This window comes from Canis aureus, chromosome 12 (genome assembly GCF_053574225.1).
Source record: "Canis aureus isolate CA01 chromosome 12, VMU_Caureus_v.1.0, whole genome shotgun sequence".
Lineage (NCBI taxonomy): Eukaryota > Metazoa > Chordata > Mammalia > Carnivora > Canidae > Canis > Canis aureus.
Genome location: NC_135622.1, coordinates 40,070,816 through 40,076,823, shown reverse-complemented (window position 1 = coordinate 40,076,823; position 6,008 = coordinate 40,070,816).

The window sequence follows — 6,008 nt, the reverse complement described above, 5'->3', positions numbered from 1 at the left end:
AATAGGCTTGCTTAGCTTCCCTAGGAGAGGTTAACTGACTCTATACATATTCAATCCTTTATTCTTTCATTTGTGCATCTAGCCATCCAGCCATCCAGCCATTCATCCACCCACCTATTCTTTCTTTTACTCTGAAGACACTGAAATACTCCAGCAGGAAAGGCCCTACAGTAAAGATAGAGGTTCATTTTTTGACCTATTCAAAAATACTTAGGAATTGCCATCTGTGTAGCAGGGACAGTTCTAGATGGATCAAATCAAGTTCTGGCTCTCAGAGAGCTAGTGGGGGAAGTGAAACATTTATACAAACGTTGATAATGCAATGAGGGACCGTGCCAGGAATGGGGGGTGAGGGAGGGAGTGGGGAGCACAGGCAGAGTAGGGACTCATGAGAGCAGATGGCTTCCAGCTGGGGAGAAGGTGGTCAGAGAAAGCCCGGGTGAAGCACTTGCGCTGAACCCGAGGAGCCATCTGGGCTGCACCTCTTGTGCCAATCACCTTCTCTCCCGAATTCAAGAAAGATAAGCAGGACTTTTATTCAAAAGTAAACATGCAGCATTCCCAGCCCACAAAGTCATGACAGACTGAGAACCACAGATGTATCTGAGGAAAAGCATGATGAGAATTATGCCTCTGGGGACTGTGCCGGGTTTTTCACAGGCCATTTTCAAGTAAAAATTGTATCTGTATCTTTAAAGCTAAACTTTTCAGTGCCTGCGGGGAAAATGGTAATGGGGGAATGTTAAGTGGCCCCAGCTGGAGTACAGGGAACCAGGACGGTGTAGGGGGCATGGCTGTCCCCTCTGCCTCCCACCAGAGTTGATCAGTCCCATTAACCATACTCGGTTCTTCAGTGCAAGGAAGATTGCCAGTCTACCCCTTGACGTTTGCTGAGCCATGTGACTTGCTTTGGCTAGTGAAGTCGGAGGGTCAACATGTTCATTCCTCACAGAAACAAGCGTGTAGTTTGCCATATTCTGCTTTTCCTGCCTCACCAGGAATGCATTTGAGGGGAAGTGTGAAGATGGACCTGTGGTCAGCCCAAAGCCCTGGGGCACTCCGAAGTCCCTGACCAGTCTACACTGGACAGGTGGCATGAACAAGGTGGTAGCCCTGGCCACGTTAATGCTAAGCCACTGGTGGTCATGGGCTGTTTATCCCGTAGCCTAACCTAGACTATCATGATCAAAATACCTGGTAAGTTCTTTTAAGATTCTAGTCCACTGAGTGGATGTAAAGGAGAAAAAGTCCAGGATACTGACTTCCTGCCTTCTTTTTTTTTTTAAGATTTTATTTATTTATTCATGAAAGACAGAGAGAGAGAGAGAGAGAGAGAGAGAGGCAGAGACACAGGCAGAGGGAGAAGCAGGCTCCATGCAGGGAGCGGGACGCGGGACTCCATCCCAGGACTCCAGGATCATGCCCTGGGCCAAAGGCAGGCGCTAAACCTCTGAGCCACCCAGGGATCCCCACTTCCTGCCTTCTTAATGACCAAGGTCACCTGAAGCTGAAGGCATGAGAGATTTGCACAAAGTCCTTCATAGCGTGAGCCACATTCTGCAGCGTCTCAGAGCATCACCGTTGGCCCTTCAACATCGCTTTTGAGGCTGGAAAACTTGTCACTAATGGAGTCAAACACTGATGGGACTTCCCTTTTCTCTGCAATGATATAGATATTGGGGATTGACTGAGCAGGTGTCTGCCTAGAGCTAAACAGAAGGCATACGGGTTGGACAGAGAAAAACTGCAATTCCCAGAATCCCTCGCAACCAGATTCAGGATGTGATTTTAGGTCCTGCCAACCAGATATACTCAGGGGAGAGTTTGCTGAAGTGAACCATGCCATAGGCAGACCCAGCAGCTCACACCACATCTTTCTAGCGTCGTAGCTTCCTTTCTATGCTCAAGAAGCTACAAGTCTTGTGAAGTCAGATGAAGCAGTGGCCTGCACCAGTAAACAGCACGGACAATGGCCTTGTGCCACCCTGTGTTTTATACCTAACCACGGTGCCTGAGTGCTGCTGTGATGTGCAGAGGAGACCCAGGCCACAGCAGGGTAGGACTCCTGGCATGTGTATGTGTGTGTGTGTGTGTGTGTGTGTGTGTGTGTGTGCTGGGAGGATGCTCTGAAATGGGTCTTGCTGGATCAGTGAGGAAGAGAGGGTATGGCAGGGATCTCCAGAGGGAATGATGGCTGGGGAACTTTCAAAATAATAATCCTTTTCTAAGCATCCAGAGGCTATGAGTGTGCACACTTAGAACACATGAGACTATAGAATAAGGAAACATTAAAAACAGCAGTTCTATCAGGGCACCTGGGTGGCTCAATGGTTGAGTGTGTCTGCCTTTGGCTCAAGTCGTGACCCCAGGGTCCTGGGATGGAGTCCAATAACAGGCTCCCCGCAGGGAACCTGCTTCTCCCTCTGCCTATGTCTCTGCCTCTCTCTGTGTATCTCTCATGAATAAATAAATAAAACCTTTTAAGAAAGGAACAGCAGTTCTATCTCCTGACTCAGAGTTTTATAAGGGGCAGTTCCACACTGAAATCTGATGCTGGAACCATGGCCTGAGGCTAGGAGTCAGCAGCTGACCAGGGATGCACACAGCCTGAATTTTGGCTCAGGACAAACCATGTGGCCTCTGGGCCTCCATTTACTTTGCTCCTAAGTGGGGGTCATCTCAATGTTTTGGAGATATTGTGAGGATGCTAACAGAGGGGAAAGTTCACCAAGAGCATAAAACTGTACATGTGAGTTCTGTTGTAGCTAGAAGAGGCTCGGTTCTGGGAAGAGGTGAGAATTCCATCTACAGGAAGGAAAGTCCTGGAAAGGCACAAAGGAAAGAGAGTGTGGAGGATCCAGGAAGAACCAGTGTGCTTGGACACCCCAGCCCAGGGTCCAAAGACAATCTGTGGGCACCTGCACAGCCCTGAATCCCTGCCTGGCCTCCCAACCACCATGAGCTCATGCTGACAGTGGGCTCTGAACCCTCAAGAAGCACCCATGGGGGTGGGCTTGGGAGGAGGGTGGCGACTAGACAACCTGGCTTCAATGCAGACCACCCAAGACTTTCATAGGTAATAGCAGATCCTCAGACATCCTGAACACATGACCCAAATGGCAAATGTTTCTCTTCATCCACAAAGTTTCAGAATCACATTGTTGTATAAAGTGAAGGCCCCAGCCAGTGTCTTGTCATAGCATCTCTCACTCCCTGTTTGAGTAGCAAAAGCCAGCTCAGTGTAGAGAGAAGACCCTCACTGCACCCCAATCCTATCTTGGGGTGGGACTGGGACTGGTTCACCTTTGAGAGAATCTCAAACATATTGGCACAATGACACTGGTGAAATCGGGTCTCCTTTTTCCTAGGCCACTGCCTCTTTCATCCCTGTTCTTCCTGCTTTCCTCCTCACTCTCATCCCAGGAGGTCAGAGGATCTCCTTTCCCCTGACCAGGCCTTCTGTCCCCCATAGGCCAGCGATGCACGCATGCACACAAGCATACAGGCATGTGCACACACATGTGCACACACATATCACTCTTGTCACTCGTGTCTGTCCCATCCCACGGAGCTGGAGTCTCCCTATGCTGATCTGAGGAACCAACAGTTTGCTTGTGCGATCATGGGATCAGATACTGCTGCTGCGACTCTGGTCACAGGTACGTCACAGCTAAGAATGAAGCAGAAGTCCAGTGGGAGAGGGTCCTGGCAACCCGACAGATAAGAAGGTGGGAGGTTCAGGGTCAGGCAGGTGTTTTGTTGGGACAGGCCACCATGCCTGCACCTGCTCATATGCAGCCTTCCCTTCTGGATCTTATCGGCTTCCTAAATTCCTGTACAGCTTTCTCAGCAGGAGAAAGTAATTCCCCTCATTCCAGAAAATCCTACTCCTCAGGAACATGCCAAGGAATGAAAAGCTAGACTTCACTGCAGGAAAGTCCTTGTGGGTGCTCCTTGGCCTGAGCGGAGTCACTGTCCAGGCCCTAGAACAGATGTAGCTTGTCCTTTCGATACCCCGGCATGGCCAGTGGCCGCAGGAAGTGAGGCCAGAGATAACAGGAGCCCTGAACCCCCCAGCCACACTTCCTGGAACTTCTCGAGATAAAGAGAAAACAAGCCTCTGAACGGCAGCGCTTGACCAGATGGCACTCGTCAGCCCCAGGGACCGAATCTCGGTGCGCAATTCAGGCCCAGCAGTCTGCGAAGAGGCAGCCCACTAGGTGCACCCCACATTTCAACCAGGCTCCCTTGGCTGATGACAAACCTTCTCAAGGCAGTATTTTCCAAGACTCAATGCAAATACCTTCCCCAAGCAAATGTGACACCTCTACCTCCACCATCAACCCTCCACCCACAGATCCCTAGGGCTTGGGGTTCTCCATCTGCCTGCTGCCACCTTACAGCTTTCGTTATTTGCATTCTAGCTTAATTCCACCATCCCGACCATTGGCTCCTTAAGGGCATGGAGCGGGCTTAACACCACTCATGGACACAGCCGCGGCCTGGCTGCGCCACCGCCAAAAGCGCCCTTGAGTGTTTATTGCCTCGCTGCAGGCAGTACAGCCAGCTGCCAGCCCTCAAGCTCAAGCTGACTCTGGAAATCGCCCTCGGCTGCAGAAATCTGCCTCGGCCAGTGCCACACCCTCGTCCCAAGGCAGATGCGTCCTCCAGTGGTCCTTGAGGAAACAGAGGGCTTGGTCCCCTTGTCCCAACCTGGGACAGCTCCGATGGGCCATCCCGGCTTCAGAACTCCTCGGCCTTAGCTGAGCCCTCCTGACCACGTGGAGCCCGACCACCCCCTCCGCCCACTCCACCTCCTTCCCTTCCCCTTCAGAGCATCGAACCCAAGAACACTGTCTAGCCCGCCTCCTGCACGCCAAACTCCCGGGCACCCAACCTCCAGCAGAGGGCCTGGCAAAGAGGGGCTCGATGTGTACCGGTTGGCATGATCGAACAGCCGATGGCTCTATGATAAACCCGATCAGAGGACGGCCTCCTGGACACTGGGGAGTCGACCATACAAGGAGCAGCAGTGGCTCTGCCAGGGAAAAAGTGCCGTGTGGCACCAGACCCTACTTGGCAGGCCACTTGGAATAGTGGGCGAAGCTGGAGTCACGGAACCATGGGAAAAGCTGAAAATGTTCCCAGAATTACACCTCAGGCAGCTCCAGCCAGAAGGTTGTTTAATAGTGAAGGATAAGAAGGACCACAAGACCCTCATTCTGTGCAGAATGAGACTATTTTGCAAATCATTCTCAATCTATAATTTCTGCTATTCTTGCCAAAAGAAAATCCCTTGCATTCTGGAACATGCTCTGAGAGAGACAGAGATCAAGAGTCGAGGGAGAGAGCGTTCTTTCCTGGGCTGCAGCTCCAGCCAGGGCTTCTCAAGAAGGAAGCACTAGAGGGGCGCCTGGGTGGCTCAGTGGGTTAAGTGTCCAATTCTTGATTTCTGCTCAGGTCATGATCTCAGGGTCATGAGATCGAGCCCTGCATTGGGCTCTGCGCCGGGCATGGAGTCTGATTGGGATTCTCTCTCTTCCTCTCCCTCTGCCTCTCCCCTTTCCCTCTCTAAAAAAAGAAAGAGGGATCCCTGGGTGGCGCAGCGGTTTAGCACCCGCCTTTGGCCCAGGGCACGATCCTGGAGACCCGGGATCGAATCCCACGTCGGGCTCCCAGTGCATGGAGCCTGCTTCTCCCTCTGCCTGTGTCTCTGCCTCTCTCTCTCTCTCTCTCTGTGACTATCATAAATAAATAAAAATTAAAAAAAAAAGAAAGAAGTAAGCATTAGAGGGAAGGATGCTTTCTGAGGAATGAAACTGTTAAAGACCTGTCCTTAAGCAGCAGGCCATACAATTGCACATAGAGACCCAAATGTTACCTCGTTTGGTATAAAAGCCCTAGTGATGAGTTGGGGATTTTTTTTTTTTTAACTGCAGATTTGTAGGCTGTAAAGATCAGTGGATCACAAAGAACTGGTACAACAAAAGAAGATCTGATGGGAATCA